At 41.1% G+C, this 19,005-nt stretch overlaps 1 long non-coding RNA gene across 1 annotated transcript; it reads left to right on the plus strand.

Annotated features, from left to right (window-relative positions):
- The first annotated feature begins 1,636 nt into the window (after window positions 1-1,636).
- On the plus strand, window positions 1,637-6,899 carry LOC147438056 (uncharacterized). The gene is made up of 2 exons (XR_015184923.1): window positions 1,637-3,706; window positions 3,852-6,899. It is a non-coding gene; the product is annotated as an uncharacterized LOC147438056 (long non-coding RNA).
- Window positions 6,900-19,005: the final 12,106 nt, after the last annotated feature.

Below are 19,005 nucleotides of genomic sequence, written 5' to 3' on the forward strand. Positions count from 1 at the left end.
GAGCGCATCTTCCTAGATGCAATCACCTAGGCTTGCATCTTGAAGGCATGTCGCAATTCGGAGGATCAAAGATGGACAAAAGTCATGGGCTGTTTTTTATAGATGCAAAGCGAGGCCATCTCTCCACTCGGTGAGTACTGCCTTGGTCAATATATATGCCACATGTAGTACACTTGAGAAAGCACAAGAAGTGCTTATGGAGCTCCTTGTCCGGAATGCTGTCCTTGGAATGCACTGATTGTGGGATGTGCGCAATAAGAGCAGGGCTAGAAAGCTGTAGGCTTTTTTTAGCCAATGCAAAGCAAGCTCTCTCTATATTCTCCTTTAAGGATCACTTGAAACGGCGTCTCTTGGAATGCACTGTTTGCAGGATACGCACAACAGGAGCAGGGAAAGAAAGCTCTAGGCATTTTTCAATTTCCTATCTCACAACGTGGGCTCTTGAAATGCATTAATTGCAGGGTTTGTCCCACAACAGATTCCACATGAGGTCCTCTCTCTAGATGAGAAGCGAGGGCCTCTCAGGAACCCACGTGGCACACTTTCTATCGGGCTCCATCGTTTTATCGATGCACTTGGGATAGCGTTACGCATAGGGAGCAGGGCCGGAGCGTGGACTCTTGAAATGCACTGATTACAGTAGGGCAAAAAGATGTACGCCAACTGCAATCACCTATGCAGCATGATGAAGGCATGTGGCTCTACACATGCATCTTGAAGACATGTGGTTCTATGGAAGGTGTTGATATGGGCACATAAATTCACAACTATATTGTTATTTAGAGGTTGTTGCAAAAAGAATCCGTGCTTGGCTTTGTCTTAGTCGATATGTGTGCCATTCAGTAGATGCAAAGAGAAGGTCTCTCTCCAGATGCAATCAGCAGCATATGAAGCCATGTTTTTTTGACAGGAGTAAAACATCTGTTCTTAGAAGTCAGTAGTTGGATAGCTGTCTCTCTCTCTCTCTCTCTCTATGGCCTTACACAAGACCTTGACTTGGACAAGAGTAATAACAATGAGATTGCTCATCAATGGATCTTGGAGAAAGATAATTTGATGCCAACATGGATGAGAATTCATGAATGCCTTAAAAGGCCTATGGCTTTACAGAAGATGTGGACTTGGGTAAGAGAATTTGCAATGAGATTGCTAGTCAGAGGCTGATGCAGGATATGCCAAACATGATAGTGGAAAGGAAGCTCTGGGTTGTTTTAACCAGATACGAAGGAAAGTCCTTTCTCCAAATGCAAGGCCTATGGCTTTTACGTTTCACATGGATGAGAGGATTCATGTCGAGATTGCTAGTCAGGGGTTGTTGGTAAAACATGTTGTCGTTGGCAATGCTCTATCGAAATATGTGCCAAATGTCGTGGGGAAAAGGCAATATTCAATATTGAGCAGCATTGGTGGGGCAGGTCTGCAAGTGTGTTTTTAGATGATACCAAGCGAGATAGATGGTGCGGTCCGCCACTCTCTACGGACTCAACACAGATAACTGATGTCCGAGAATTTTATCACTATCTTGGAACGTGTTGAGTGCAGGATATGCCCAACATGGCTGTGGCAATCAAGCACTATGTGGTTTTCACAGATGAAGGGCGGGTCTCTTTCCAAATGCAATCACTGATGCTTGCACCTTGAAGGCCTGTGGCCTTATGCAAGACGTTGACATGGGTGAGAGAATTCATGATAATATTGCTAGTTTGGGGCTGTTTGAGAAACATGTTGTGCTTAGGGGTGCTTTGGTCAATATGTATGATGAAAGCACTAGAAGTTCTTGACGAGCGGAATGCCATCACTTTGAATGTGTTGATTGTAGGATTTGCCGTGGTCCATATGTATACCAAATGTGATGCGCTTGAGAAAGCACAATAAACGCTTGAGGATCTTTTTTTCCAGAATCTCGTCTCTTGGGATGCATTGATTGCGGGGTGTTACGAACATCAGAAGAACAAGCAAGATCTAGGATATTTTGAGGTGATCCAAAGCGCGCACAACTCTCTACATGAAACGAGCTCATCTCTCTATATGTAATCACCTAGGCTTGCATCTTGAATGCGTGTCGCAATTCGGAGGATGCAAAGATGGACAAAAGTCATGGGCTGTTTTCAACAAATGCAAAGCAGGGCTATCTCTCCACTCGCTGAGCACTACCTTGGTCAATATATATACGAGGTGTTGTACACTTGAGAAAGCACAAGAAGTGCTTACAGAGCTTCCTGTCCGGAATGTTGTCCCTTGGAATGCACCGATTGGGGAATGTGCCCAATAAGAGTAGGGCCACAAAGCTGTAGGCTTTTTTTAGCAAATGCAAAGCAAGCTCTCTCTATATCCTCATGTAAGGATCACTTGAAACGGCGTCTCTTGGAATGCACTGCTCGTCTCGCAGGACACACACAACAGGAGTGGCCCCAGAAAGCTCTAGGCCTGTTTCAATTTCCTATTTCAGAGCGTGGGCTCTTGAAATGCTTTAATTGCAGGGTTTGTCCCACAGTAAGGGCCTCTCAGTAACCCACGTGGCACACTTTCTAGAATCCATGGTTTTATCGATGCAGCTGGGACACAGCAGATGCGAAGCGAGCTCCTCTCTCCAGCTGCGAAGCGAGGGCCTCTCAGTAACCCACATGACACACTTTTATTGGGCTCCATCGTTTTAGCAATGCACTTGGGATAGCGATACGCACAGGGAGCAAGGCCAGAGCGTGGACTCTTGGAATGCACTGATTGCAGTAGGGCAGAAAGCTGTACGCCAACTGCAATCACCTATGCAGCATGATGAAGGCATGTGGCTCTAGACATGCATCTTGAAGGCATGTGGTTCTACGCAAGGTGCTGATATGGGCACATCAATTCACTATTATATTGTTATTTAGAGTTTGTTGCAAAAAGAATCCGTGCTTGGCTTTGTCTTAGTCGATATGTGTGCCATTCAACAGATGCAAAGAGAAGGTCTCTCTCCAGATGCAATCAGCAGCATATGAAGGCATGTTTTTCTAACAGGAGTAAAACATCTGTTCTTAGAAGTCAGTAGTTGGATAGCTATCTCTCTCTCTCTCTCTATGGCCTTTACTTGGACAAGAGTATTAACAATGAGATTGCTCATCAATGGATCTTGGAGAAAGATAATTTTATGTCAACATGGATGAGAATTCATGAATGCCTTAAAAGGCCTATGGCTTTACAGAAGATGTGGACTTGGGTAAGAGAATTTGCAATGAGATTTCTAGTCAGAGGCTGATGCAGGATATGCCAAACATGATAGTGGAAAGGAAGCTCTGGGTTGTTTTAACCAGATACTAAGGAAAGGCTTTTCTCCAAATCCAAGAACTATGGCCTTACCTTTCACATGGATGTCAAGATTGCTAGTTAGGGCAATGCTTTATCGAAATATGTGCCAAATTTCATGGGGAAAAGGCAATATTCTATATTGAGCAGCACTGGTGGCAGGTCTGCCCGTGTGTTTTTAGTTGATACCAAGTGAGACAGATGGTGCGGTCCGCCACTCTCTACGGAGTCAACATAGATAACTAATGTCCGAGAATTTTATCACTGTCTTGGAACGTTTTGATTGTAGGATATGCCCAACATGGCTGTGGAAATCAAGCACTGCGCGATTTTTACAGATGAAGGGAGGGTTTCTTTTCAGATGCAATAACTGATGCTTGCACCTTGAAGGCCTGTGGCCTTATGCAAGACGTTGACATGGGTGAGAGAATTCATGATAATATTGCTAGTTTGGGGCTGTTTGAGAAAGATGTTGTGCTTAGGGGTGCTTTGGTCAATATGTATGATGAAAGCACCAGAAGTTCTTGATGGGCGGAATAACATCACTTTGAATATGTTGATTGCAGGATATGCCGTGGTCGATATGTATGCCAAATGTGATGCGGTTGAGAAAGCACAAAAAACGCTTGAGGATCTTTTTGTCCAGAATCTCGTCTCTTAAAATGAATTGATTGTGGGATGTTACGAACATCAGAGGAACAAGCAAGATCTAGGATATTTTGAGGTGATCCAAAGCGCGCACAACTCTCTACATGAAACGAGCTCATCTCTCTATATGTAATCACCTAGGCTTGCATCTTGAATGCGTGTCGCAATTCGGAGGATGCAAAGATGGACAAAAGTCATGGGCTGTTTTCAACAAATGCAAAGCAGGGCTATCTCTCCACTCGCTGAGCACTACCTTGGTCAATATATATACTAGGTGTTGTACACTTGAGAAAGCACAAGAAGTGCTTACAGAGCTTCCTGTCCGGAATGTTGTCCCTTGGAATGCACCGATTGGGGGATGTGCGCAATAAGAGTAGGGCCACAAAGCTGTAGGCTTTTTTTAGCAAATGCAAAGCAAACTCTCTCTATATCCTCATGTAAGGATCACTTGAAACGGCGTCTCTTGGAATGCACTGCTCGTCTCGCAGGACACACACAACAGGAGTGGCCCCAGAAAGCTCTAGGCCTGTTTCAATTTCCTATTTCAGAGCGTGGGCTCTTGAAATGCTTTAATTGCAGGGTTTGTCCCACAGTAAGGGCCTCTCAGTAACCCACGTGGCACACTTTCTAGAATCCATGGTTTTATCGATGCAGCTGGGACACAGCAGATGCGAAGCGAGCTCCTCTCTCCAGCTGCGAAGCGAGGGCCTCTCAGTAACCCACATGGCACACTTTTATTGGGCTCCATCGTTTTAGCAATGCACTTGGGATAGCGATACGCACAGGGAGCAAGGCCAGAGCGTGGACTCTTGGAATGCACTGATTGCAGTAGGGCAGAAAGCTGTACGCCAACTGCAATCACCTATGCAGCATGATGAAGGCATGTGGCTCTAGACATGCATCTTGAAGGCATGTGGTTCTATGCAAGGTGCTGATATGGGCACATCAATTCACTATTATATTGTTATTTAGAGTTTGTTGCAAAAAGAATCCGTGCTTGGCTTTGTCTTAGTCGATATGTGTGCCATTCAACAGATGCAAAGAGAAGGTCTCTCTCCAGATGCAATCAGCAGCATATGAAGGCATGTTTTTCTAACAGGAGTAAAACATCTGTTCTTAGAAGTCAGTAGTTGGATAGCTATCTCTCTCTCTCTCTCTATGGCCTTTACTTGGACAAGAGTATTAACAATGAGATTGCTCATCAATGGATCTTGGAGAAAGATAATTTTATGTCAACATGGATGAGAATTCATGAATGCCTTAAAAGGCCTATGGCTTTACAGAAGATGTGGACTTGGGTAAGAGAATTTGCAATGAGATTTCTAGTCAGAGGCTGATGCAGGATATGCCAAACATGATAGTGGAAAGGAAGCTCTGGGTTGTTTTAACCAGATACGAAGGAAAGGCCTTTCTCCAAATCCAAGAACTATGGCCTTACCTTTCACATGGATGTCAAGATTGCTAGTTAGGGCAATGCTTTATCGAAATATGTGCCAAATTTCATGGGGAAAAGGCAATATTCTATATTGAGCAGCACTGGTGGCAGGTCTGCCCGTGTGTTTTTAGTTGATACCAAGTGAGACAGATGGTGCGGTCCGCCACTCTCTACGGAGTCAACATAGATAACTAATGTCCGAGAATTTTATCACTGTCTTGGAACGTTTTGATTGTAGGATATGCCCAACATGGCTGTGGAAATCAAGCACTGCGCGATTTTTACAGATGAAGGGAGGGTTTCTTTTCAGATGCAATCACTGATGCTTGCACCTTGAAGGCCTGTGGCCTTATGCAAGACGTTGACATGAGTGAGAGAATTCATGATAATATTGCTAGTTTGGGGCTGTTTGAGAAAGATGTTGTGCTTAGGGGTGCTTTGGTCAATATGTATGATGAAAGCACCAGAAGTTCTTGATGGGCGGAATGACATCACTTTGAATGTGTTGATTGCAGGATATGCCGTGGTCGATATGTATGCCAAATGTGATGCGGTTGAGAAAGCACAAAAAACGCTTGAGGATCTTTTTGTCTAGAATCTCGTCTCTTAAAATGAATTGATTGTGGGATGTGTCGAACATCAGAGGAACAAGCAAGCTCTAGGATATTTTGAGGTGATGCAAAGCGCGCGCAACTCTCTACATGAAACGAGCGCATCTCTCTAGATGCAATCACCTAAGCTTGCATCTTGAAGGCATGTCCCAATTCGGAGGATGCAAAGATGGACAAAAGTCATGGGCTGTTTTCAACAGAAGGCCATCTCTCCACTCGCTGAGCACTACCTTGGTCAATATATATACTAAGTGTTGTACACTTGAGAAAGCACAAGAAGTGCTTATGGAGCTTCCTGTCCGAAACGTTGTCCCTTGGAATGCACCGATTGTGGGATGTGCGCAATAAGAGCAGGGCCACAAAGCTGTGGGCTTTTTTTAGCCAATGTAAAGCAAGCTCTCTCTATATCCTCATGTAAGGATCAGTTGAAACGGCGTCTCTTGGAATGCGTTGTTCACAGCATACGCACAACAGGAGCAGGTCCAGAAAGCTCTAGGCCTTTTTCAATTTCCTATCTCAGAGCGTGGTCTCTTGAAATGCATTGATTGCAGGGTTTGTCCACAACAGATTCGAAGCGAGTCCTCTCTCCACATGTAATCACCTTCGCACGCATCTTGAAGGCATGTGCCTCTAAGAAAGATGTTGATATGGGCACAAAAATTCACAATTATGTTGTCAGTCAAAGTTTATTGAAAAAAGATGTGCTTGGCACATGGGTATCAAAATACATGATGTGATTGCTAGGTAGGATGTTGATTGTAAGATATGCACAACATGGATATGGCAAAAAAAATATGGTCTTTTAAAAGGAGGCGAAGTGAGGGATGCTCGCCAGACAAAGTCTCTTAAAGTGCTCTTATGGCCCTAGGTTGCTTTAAACAAATGCAAAGAGGGGGTTTCTCACATTGAGATTGTTGATAGCGGATTGGTGGTGTAAAAATATTGTACTTGGCTATGCTTTGATCTACTTGTATGTCAATTGTGGTTCTCCCATGAAAGAAAACCAATCTCTTGATGGGCTTTCCCTGCAAAATGTCATCACCTCAAACACATTGATTGTTGGATATTCCACAACTTCATTGTGCTAGGCTCAAGAAGTAGATGCAAACAGAAGGCTTTTCTCCAAATGCATTATCTATGCTTGCATCTTGAAGGCCAATGGCCTTATGCAAGCCATTGACATGGGTGACAAAATCAATGATAAAATACCTAGTCCAACGTTGTTGGTGAAGGATGTCATGCTTGGCCATGCTTGGTTTATATGTGTGGCACTGTCATGAAAGCATAAAAAGATGAAAAGTTCTTGATTGGAATTCTCTCTGGAATGTCATCACTTGCAACATATTGGGTGCTAATATGCCTATCGCAAGAAATCTCTTGATTGTTTTTACGGAACCTCTTCTACAAATACATTCACCTATGCTTGCAGTTTGAAGGATTGTGACCTTATGGAGGACTTTCACATGGGTATTAGAATTCATTATGTGATTTCTAGTCGGGGGTTGTTGGGAGTACTATGTCATGCCTAGCGGTGGTTTGATCAATATGTATACCAAATGTGGTGTCCTCACAATAGCACAAAAACTTCTTGAAGGGCATCCTCCCTCGGATTTCATCTCTTGTAGAGCAGGCTAAGTGCAAACGATGACCAACATTGTTGATGTAAGAAAGTGCATCAATGATAGATATTCAATCGTGGGGTGAGTAAGCAGTATCATTTTTTGATTCTTGACACTAAGAACGCAGTTAATGAACGCACTGAAAATTGCACGCTGCTATGGGAATGACACGTTTCCTCGTATTATAAAAATTGGGGAGGACTGTGCAAACTCCCCCATGCAAGCTAACATGCTTTGATGAAAAATCTCTCTCTCTCTCTCTCTCTCTCTCTCTCTCTCTCTCTCTCTCTCGCTCTATTTTCTTTAAAAAATTGTAACACCCTTTGATGAAAATTTTATCTCTTTAATTGCACCCATCTACCGTTTCCACCTCGAAGGCCTGTGGCCTTACATGAGATCTTCAACATTATTCATTTTCTCAGTTTTTGACTAACAAAATCTAGGCAACAAGCAATATTTGGAACACAAGTCAAGCATAGACAAGCAGAGCGTAAGGAGTTAAAAGGAATGGATTGATTCCAAGATATATCCAACCTGCTTGTGGCAAGAAAGCTTTGGGTTGTTTTTACTAGATGCGAAGGAAAGGCTTGTCTCTAATTTCAATCACGTGCGCTTCCACCTTGAAAGCTTGTGGCCTTATACAAGATCTTCAAACACAATTTGTTTTTTTGATTTTTAGTTAGTTAAATCTAGAGAACAAGCAATATTCAAAACACAAGTTAGTAGACAAGCAGAGTGTGATGAGGGGTTAAAGGCAATGGGTTATGCTTTTAAGACCAGACTGATTGCAATATATACCCAGCATGGTTGTGGCAAGCCTAGCTCTGAAATGATTTTACCAGATGTGAAGGGAACACCTCTCTCTAATTGCAATCACCTAGGATTCCACCTCAAAGGCTTGTGGCTTTACGCAAGACCTTTACATGTATGATTTTTTAAATTCACGCGATAAGATTGCTAACCAAGGGCTATCGGAGCAAGATACCATGCTTGATGGTGCTTTGATCTATATGTCTATCAAATGGTGCCGTCACGATAGCACGAGAAGTTTTTAATGGGGATCGATCCTCTCTAGGCTGTCATCTCTTCGAGTGATTGTAGGATATGGTCAACCTGGCTATTTTTGCTAGATGTGAAGGAAAGGATTGTCTTTAATTGAAATCATCTATGCTTCCACCTCAAAGTGCAGGAGTCTAGAGGATGCTCACATGCTATTGCAGCGATTGCCAATAAGAAATGTTGTTACCTAGAGTGCGACAATTACTGGCTATGCTCTACATAGCAAATTTCCTTGGCTTCTGGTTATTTTTAGAGCATGCAGATTCAATACTCAAGCCAAACGATGTGACTTTTACCAATTTGTTCTAAAGGAAGCCGTCATAATAGGATTATGTCAACTCAAGGTAAAAGGATTTGTGGAAAACAAAGCACAAGATCTCTCTCTCTCTCTCTCTCTCTCTCTCTCTCTCTCTCTCTCGCGCGCGCGCTAAGATTTTCTCTTATAGGTTCTTGTTTTTTGTTACACTCGGACTCACTTCAATTCAATAAAAATGTGGCTAACGAAGCACTCTAGTTTTGGTTTCTGATTGATTCCCATAAGGATTGTGACCGCGGTTCTTCTACCTTCGGAATTGGCATCACTGCTTGTGAGCCCACCCTATCTGTGGTATTGGCTACTTCCCTTGTATCTAAAAGTGCCTCAACTCCTAGCTCTTCCTCTTTTTTTACAATACTACGGCTCTCCATTTCTTGGATTTTTTCGCGGATTAGCAGCTCCGTTTTTGGAGCATCTGGAACTGGTTCCGTAAGAGCTTGGGCCTTCTGGATGAGCTCTTTGCACATTTTCAACCTCTCTTTTTCATACCTTGGATGAGGATATGTCAGCCATCTATCCTCCTGGGTTTGGTTGGTCTTTAACCTAGCATTATAAGCTTTCAAGATCGCATTCAAAGGTTCAAACACTTTGTCAACCAAGACTGAACCTCACGAGTTAGTCTTTGACTCATGGAAAAACACTCTGAAAGCATAGAGAAAATTGGAGAATGAAATGCTTTTGGCTATCTCACTCACAACCCTCTTTACTTCTCAAGATTAGATCTAACAAGTTCTCGACTTCTAGACTCTATCAAACACTAAACCTGGCGTCTAGCTGCTTCACTTCTAAAGTGTAAATGGAATGGAGAGATAAATCTTAGAAAAGAACACTCTAAATACGCACTAGGTCACTCACTATCTAAGGATAAATCCCTAGCAGCGGCGCCAATGTTAGTGGGTCTCCGCGACGGACGTTTGCAGCATAGCTTTCTGGCACATAATGTCAATACTCAGGGAAAGTGACTTGGATGGGGCACGGAGACTCTACGAGATCGTCAATCTCATGAAGTGAACTTTAACAAGCAAACACAACAACTCTACAAGCAAACCAACACTCAATGATAAGGGAAATCTGCCTATGTCCTTTCTCACAACTCTAGGTCATCACGCCATTTTGGCACTCGAACGGTCTCGAAAGGCAATGAAACTTTAGGAGGAGGTCTAGGACACCTAGGGGCACTATCCTAGCAAGTCTGGTCGCAATCTGACAAGGTACCAAAATCACGATCCATCATGAAAAAGGTCTTGAAAATTGCAACAAAACTATCCAGAAATGTCACTCTATGGTCTAAGAACACTCTCCTATGGTCAAAATGACTAAAAACAGTGATTTAAGCACTCAAATCTACAATTAAAGCTCAGAGATGCATAGTCGCAAACCACAACAAAATTGACAATGCTTACACTTAATTTAAAGAGCAAAGAGAGAGGAACGCAATGCAAGTTTCGGATTGGAAAACTGATTACCCATTTATTAGTTGCGTCGATTACAAATTGGAGCAGCTCGTAGCTTGAGCGTACGTTTCTTGAGCTTCTTCTTCCTCTCCAAAAATAAGCCCCCCTTTTCACATTAAGGTTATTGACATTTATACCTAGGGTATTCTAAATGGCCAGTGGGCCGGTTCACATGGACCTTTACAATTGTCATGACAGTATTACAACTCATGGAATTGATCTGCTACTCTAGAATTAAGATTTACACAGAGTATCACTATACTAGCTCGACAAAATAATAGACTACAAATGTGGTGTCCGGCTATGTGTCCGGTCAACTGGGCACCCATTTGATCTGTCCTCAACCACCCCTCAATTACCCTCTTTGTCTCCCTCCATGAATCTTTCTCTCCCTATGGGAAAATTCAAGCCCATAAGGAGCTACAACTATTGTCTCTCTCTCTCTCTCTCTCTCTCTCTCTCTCTCTCTCTCTCTCTCTCTCACACACACACACACACACACACACACACACACACACACACACACACACACACACACACACACACACACACACATGTTCAACCCCCCGGTAACCCGCTCTATTTTCCTTCATTAATCTTTCTCTTCTGATGGGTAAATTGAGGCCCATAAGGAGATACAACTTCTCTCTCTCTCTCTCTCTCTCTCTCTCTCTTAAACATAGGGAATTGTAATTAGAAGCCTGCCATACAAATTTTCTCTACCAAAATGTATATGTAATACAATTTTAAAATTTGATCCTCGTTGGTATTGTCTCCAGTAAAGATATGCTCAACTACATGGCTTTGATCTCTTTATGTGAAAGAAGTTATTAAGATAAGCAATCCTTTAGGCAATTGATGTCTCTATATGTAAGAAATATTCAGAAGTTCTATGTCAAAAAGCAATGTTTTATGTAGCATAAATGCAAGAGCCTCTACCCACAGAAAGTTGCTGAAATCATTATCTGGTTATCCAAATTCTAATGGTAGTATAGTTTTGCACACGCCACCTAAGCTCATGGGTCCAAAGCCGCATTCTCAAATAATACTTTTCATTTCCCTCAAATGAACCACCCTTTGCTTTATTTTGAGCCTCAAAAATATGACCTCAATAGCCAACACAACAGTTTCACCCTCTTTTGGCGTTCACAACCTTAAGTCATTGAGCCGTAATTAAGATTGTATTAATGTATATTATGATACTTCATCTTTGGATTTTCATAATCTTTCCCTTGCAAGGCTGGCATGTCTACAAACTCTAACACTGACACTCTTTTATTTTATGGAGTATTTGATACTTAAAGTAGAGGGTGCTAGTTAGATAAAGCATTTCTCACCATAGAATACCTAACTCCCTTTTTCCTTGAAATGGTATGTAGTTGCTTTTGGAAGGCTGCTAGATTGTTAGAAAATCTCAATCTCTCTCTCTCTCTCTCTCTCTCGCTCTCGTTCTCGTGTTGGTGTCCCATGCAAGGGTGTAACAAAATTTTTGTAGGTGCACCTCTCCTCTTTGTGCATAGCTTGTGCTTGAGGTGGCAAGAGTGTGGCTGTGGATGTACTAAGCATCCAACTTTTCAGTGCCTCTCAGGCCCTTCCATTTTGGGTCTATTGGAAACGTGTGTTTGCAAAAAATACAAAAGGGACTTTAGTGTATTTTTAACCGGCTAAAATTGTAAAACCCGGGCTACATTCCAAGCTTGACTTGAAGAAATCGATAAAATTTGCAAGTTTTTGTGAAAATAGGTCAATTATTTATATTCTAATTAGTTGTGTCCTTATTTATTAAACTACTTCAATTAAGAAAAATAGTATAAGTAGATGAAGCATTTTTTATCGTAGGATTGACTCCATTTATTTTGAAATAATATGTAATTGCTTTTGGAGGGCTGCCAGGTTGTTGCGTGGGGAAACTCTCTCTCTCTCTCTCTCTCTCTCTCTCTCATGCTGGTGTCCCATACGGGGGTGTAATAGATTTATGACAAGTGCACCCTCCTCTTCGTGCATAGGTTGTGCTCGAGGTGGCGAGGGAGTGATTGTGGATGTAATAAGCATCTAGGCTTTCAATGCCTCTCATGCCCTTCCATTTTGGGCCTATTGGAGACCTGTGTTTGGAAAACAAAAAGGGTTTAGCGTATTTTTAACCATTTGAAATTGTAAAAATGTCTTTGGGCTGGTGAGAGAGTGACATTGGATGTATTGAGCTTTCAACTCTTCTACATCCATGATGCCCTTCCACTTTGGGATTGTTTGAGACCCATGCTCACAAAAAACCAGGGTATAATGTATTTGTAACTCGATAAATACACAAAATGTGGGCTAGATTCCAGGATTGCCTTGAAGAAAACTGACAAAATTTTGCAAGTTTTAGTGTAAATATTGGCAATTCTTCAGATTTTGATTTAAAAATTGAAAGAGATTTTATTGCATCTTTATATAATTCCAATGTTTGCAAAAACCAAGGTCTAGTAGATTTTTAACCAGCTAAAATTGGAAAATCTTGGTTAGATTCCAAGCTTTCCTTGAAAAAACTAGAAACATTTTGCAAGTTTTAGCTGTAAATTATCAAATTTTGGCATAAAAACCAGAAGAGATTTGTGCCGTTCTTCACTTCGAGTATTTCTTTTTTGGCAAGATCAGGTAAATCACATGCCGCATGCTTATGTTGTCCAACGTGAGGCACATGTAGTGCCAATCCGACTCGAAGACCATTTGACTTTGTCTCTTTGGGTGAAGTTGTAGCATGTAGTGTGCACGTCTTTGAAGTTAGTAGAATAGAGATGCATGTAGGTGCCTAGCACAAGGTTTTTGCTCAGCATTGCCTGACGATGGCCTTGTGGTGGCACCAATACATGTATATGGTTGTGGGTTAGGCTTCGTTGTGAATAGTCTTGTGAACTGATATGGTCGGTTGTGTTTTCTCCTCATAGCAATTTTTTGCCATGAGGCTTATGTACTTGTGGTGGTTTTAATTTATTAGCCCGTCTGAGTATTGCTCTAAATGAATAAAATGATAAACTATCAAAATAGAGTCACCCTTCAAATTTGAGGGCTCTATGTGGATTTTTGTAGAAAGAAAAGGGGGGTTCTTTATGGCATTCAAAAGGAAAAGTAGAGCCACTCTTTGAATCCCCTTCAAGAGAAAAAATAGAGTCACCCTTAATCAAATAGTGTTGATGCTTCCAGGGCTCATCTCTCTCTCTCTCTCTCTCTCTCTCTCTCTCTCTCATGCCGTTGTCGCTCGTGAAGATGTAATAGATTTTCCATAGGTACATGCCTCCTCTTTTGAGGTTTATTGTATTTTTACTAGCTTAAATTGTGAAATCCCAGATATTCGAAGCTTACCTTGAAGAAAGCCATCAAAATTCTGCAAGTTTTGGTATAAAAAACTAGGTCTCTGACTCGATGGATATCTATATTTATAAAAAAAAGGGGTGCTTTGTCGTAGATGAAAGGCGACTATTGAATTTATTTATTTTGGCTAGAAAAAGGGCCAATTTTTAGAGGACTCAGGCTCGGGATATTTCTATTTGTTTTTATGGTATACCATGTGCTGTTTGTTTGTTATTCTCGCCATATCACAATTACATGGGCATAATATACAGATGGGGTAGCTGTGCACAATCAGTGGTTTTTTGGAAAGGAATTGCATACAGACCACTAAGCAAAACGATCGATCTATGCTGGACTTTCAAAAGGTTTCGTTAGCAAATGAAATACCAGATCCTTCTTCTTTATATCAGCTCTTACATGTTTCCCTCCGCATCATGATGTATTGGGCACTCATTAGCTATTGTTAAAACACGATTCCAATTGGCTACCTAGCTGTTTTGGATTCTATAGTAACTTTGTTTTCAGACATTATATCAGATTCATCGGAGTGTAATTGTTAGGTCTCATGGGTCATTTTGGCCTCTTGAAGACGTTAATATAACACCTCTCAAAAAGATCTTTAAGGTATCTTGGGATAGTTTCCTACAACGTTAAAATTCTCTTCTTCTTCTACTTCTTCTTCTGGACTCGTAACTTAAGCTGAGTTAGTAGAGAGCTACCCAGGGCTAAAAAAATATATTGAAGAAAATAAGGGCAAACTTACATGCTCTGGGTTGATATTACCAATAAACTAAATCTTGTATACATGCGGGGTAAAAACTTAGGGATATTATAATGATTCTACGTGATTGACGCTGAAGATGCCCGTGCTTTGCATTAATACCAACGCATGAGATCGTATGAGGGGCCGAGGATCTATGAGGATGGTGGTACGTTATGGCGCATACTGCAAATTTCAGCTAGGAATGGTGGTTTTTGATTCTCGATTCGCAAGGGCTTGCGATGAGATGGGACCACTAGCAGTAGACCCGCAGTAGATAGGGTTTCCGAGTATAGAGCAGTAGATGGAAATGCCAAATATAGGCCACAAAAACCTATTTTATCAGGTGAGTCCTCCTGGAGAGACTCACTTAGCTTGTGATTACTGTTCCTTTCAATCTGTGTGCACAATACGTGTTGATTCTCTCTTAACGGGGGCTATGGAAAAAGGCAAGGACAAACTTGCTGTGATAGAACATGCTTCTGCAACTTCTCAATAGGTATATAAGCATGAAAAAACACTCCAGGTGGGGTGATGGTGATTAATCTGTATAGTATGTGGGTTTGATAACTGAGATGGTTTTGTTATACTGGGGATGAAAGGTTGCTTATTGTTGGTTGAAAGCAAATGCTGAAAATGTTTCTTTGGGCTTCGTTATGTTTCGAGCTAATGAGGCTTATTAACAGAGTAAGGGCTGACTACTGGCTTAGGTGGGATGGGGGCATGATGGACTTGCTGCTCACACAAGACATGAGGTGATTATGTGTGAAGGGTACACTCACCTATGTATGACTTCTGTGCACTTTTATGTTCTCTTGAAATTAGTTGGACTAAACCCAAATTGGTTGTGTATGTTTGGCTATTTATCTACTCATTGTACATGGCAATGATGCCTACTCGATTTTTCTAAGCTAGAGCTTACATGTCTTTTGGTGAATTGTGTCTTTACGGTGTCAATAGTATGGAATTTATCTTTGTCGGAAATACGCACCTGGCATTTGGCCAGTCTACTAGTCTGGACACTAGTTGGGTTGAAAATTCATCTTACTCTGATACACTGCAGATGGTTCACAAGAGGTTTGAGTGTGATTTTTGATATGTTGAAACAAATATCTGTCTAAAGTCGGATCTTTGATAATTAAGGTGTTTTTGTTCTGACTGGTTCTGAAAATTTGCTTACTATGAGTAAAAAAGATATTGGATATTGTGATGTTGGGCTTTGATAATCACCATATTGAAGATGGTTATCTAAGAGTTTAAGGGATGATTATCGATCCATCTGCACTGAGAGTATTGCAATTTTCGTTACTCACAACTATCCTAAAGTGATTCACGCGTATTTGATTTTTTTGTTCTCTTCAGATTGCATGAACTAACCTGTGTGACTGGTTGTGTGGGTTTAACTTCTCAATTAAGTTGTACACGTACAAGTGGTGACTATGAGATTTTTCTAAATATCTGAGTTCCCATCTGAAGTATAGTATGGGTTTTTTAGACCTCACTTAGTTTTTTTTCTCGACTGAAGCTTCACTATTCGCAGATTCGGATCTACTTTGGTGTAATGTAGGTGATTCCTCATGGCTGTAACCCTATCAAATATAATGGTTATTCAAGGCTTTCCTTTGCTAGGAGTAAAGAATTTGGCAGTGACTTATGCTCTACTAATTGGGTGGATAATTCACTGCATGAGTGAGTATACTGTAGACGATAAAAAGAGGTTTGCAAGATGATTTCTAATTTGGGTAAGTACTAGTTTTCAAGAGAAAAATGCTGAATCGAATAAGTTCAGATGGGGACTCATATGCTTAAAATTCTATGTCTACCTTTGGCTTTGACTCACTTAGGTCATGATGATGTAATGATTACAAGACATCGTGTCACATTTATGGGTGGCTTTGTTAAATTATATATATATATATATATATATATATATATATAGCATTACTCAATTCATTTCTTTCGCTGTATTTGGGTGACATGGATAACAACTGGGATGCCCAGCATCATCTGTGTACAGTCACTTGGTATTAACGAAGTGTTTTCTTGTGACTATGGGTGCAGGTAAGGGCTACCTTCCTTAATGCTTGTAGAAATCAGACTGTTGCTGCTCCAAAATACTATAGGAGTGGTGTGATGCCATGTCTACATTAGTTTGTTGGGTAAGGTGTTGTAACCCATCTTCACTTAGATTTTGTTGTATAATATTGTTTAAACATCAAATGGTATTTGTACATGTCCTTTGTACTATGCTGGTGTATGATGGTCTTTGAACATGTAATGTTCATTTGTGACATAGTTATTATAAGTAACTTAAACACACACACACACACACACACCTCTAGCACAAATGGTAGATTAAGTCTCTTAACCTACCAGAGACCCATACTCCGGCACTCTATCTATTATGAGCCCGTTAACATTTGTGTTTCTGGCTTATAATGGAAGGGGTTCAAACTTGCCTGGTATCAAGTTATTAGGGCGCCCACCTGATTTTTTTTTAATCTTGTAATTTTTCTTACTTCACTTCTCTACTGCTTACCATTTATGACAGTTGTTCATTGTTACCTGTTCACATGCGGACTGTCAATATACATTATTTATCACTCTTGCTCTTTGGAGATAATTTTTTGGACACAACTGCTGCTACTGCACTAAAAATGTGTCTCGTTTGATTTAGCTTATCTTCGACCTAATGGCTGACAAGACTCTTTGGTAAGAAGAGTGTGACAAGATTCTTGTCTAACTACATATGTTTTTGAAGTTGGGTATCCATCGACTGATTCCTATTTTCATTATCTTATGGGTTTCCTACCTCTTTTTTGAATAGTCCCTACGATCGTTTGTGACTCCAACTAGGATTAAGCTAATTGCAATTTGGTCTTGTTTCAGATTGTCTCTTTGGCCCAAGGCCTTCCCTTACCAATGGAACCTCTATCCAAGGCTTCCCTTCTTGTTCTAAAATGTATTCAGGATGCGGAGGCATCAATGCTGACTACAAATGCATCTTTGGATCCGAATCTATCTCTTGCTCACTGGATTTCATTTGATCAATGGGTCAAGATCCTTGCTTTATTAGTTAAGGTGGCTTAGATGGCGTTAAGCTTCTATCTGAAAATATAGCTAATCTTTCGAGAATGGCTAAATCTCACAATCAGGCTCTGGTTAGGCTCTGGTTCATTTCTCATCTTTAGGTTGTGAACTTTCTAATCAGCTTTAAAAGTTTTGTGGTCTCATTCCCAACTTTGTTTCGACTCCTACTACATTGGTTATACTGCCTACAAGTAGTATTTTTTGCAGAGATGCTGCTCCCTTGGAGACTGTGAGAGAATTTTAGAATAATATGTGTTCTCTCAGTGTATCCTCCTTACTAGAAATGGTACCCAAGGTCTCTCGGGTGTATCCTTTCTTACCGACACAATAGATCGAGGTGGAATCCCTCGGAGTGGAATATAAGCTATGGTTGCTTCCGAATAGGAGTTTTTTGGCACATATTTCTATGGAAACGTGAATTTTCCTTGCTAACTTACTAGCTGCACCAATGGAGGAATGTAGAATGAAGATCCTTGACAGAGGTGAACTTATCAAGGCACCCTTCAATATGAGACCTTGACAGAGGTGAACTTATCAAGGCACCCTTCAATATGAGCTTCCTAGACGATAAGAAGTGTGGGTCTAATGCTGGTCTATATGTCAGAACCAAGGGTACTATGACCTTCAGTAAGAATAATGATGAGTATTATACAGACGCTTTGGAATGTTTTCAGACCGTACCTCAAATGTGCATGCCGCTTCTTGGATCCTAAGGCTCCGTGTGAGTCGAGTATCATTTGGTTTGACCATGCTATTTGGTTTGCTCTCAATAGTATGGAGAAGATTGTTCCGGAGAACGCTTTAGAGTTTCATCTCTCCCTCCTTTGTTCATGACTTGGGGGGCAGGCTAAGGAGCTTGTTTTGGCATAGATTGCATTTATTCAATTTCGGTCATTAATGTGTGACATTCTTCAGGAGCTAGGGTCCGATGAGTGTGGCATGCTCCTAACTACTTATGGTGGTTACAAATGGATTAAGAACATGGTGAGTCTTATCAAACCAAGTGTTGAAGATGAGGAGTCACAAGTCCTCAAATGTCCCAATACGCTTATTTGTCCATCCTCTTCTTTCACTTCTTTTTTAACTCCCTCATCTTCTACCAATTCTGTGTTTGAAAGAGGCAAGTCTAAAAGCTTTACAAGGGGCAGAGGCAGAGGTAGAGGTTTTCCTGTCAAGCACTTATCAGATATGTAAACCTGCAAGTGTGGAGAAAGGAGGGTGGATGACTCTGCCTCCTAGAGAAGGATGGTGCGACGGATAGGATGTTTATTCACTGTCTCTTTACAAGCAAACTTTTGTAATTTATTCCTCCTAGAAATATTATATCTGAATGCGTTGATGCAAATTTTGGGACTCACGTGTTGCTTTAGAATATCACCTTTGGCTGGAAATATCATG

The sequence above is a fragment of the Adiantum capillus-veneris genome, chromosome 17 (assembly GCF_014529385.1).
Source record: "Adiantum capillus-veneris isolate H3 chromosome 17, ASM1452938v2, whole genome shotgun sequence".
Classification (NCBI taxonomy): Eukaryota; Viridiplantae; Streptophyta; class Polypodiopsida; order Polypodiales; family Pteridaceae; genus Adiantum; species Adiantum capillus-veneris.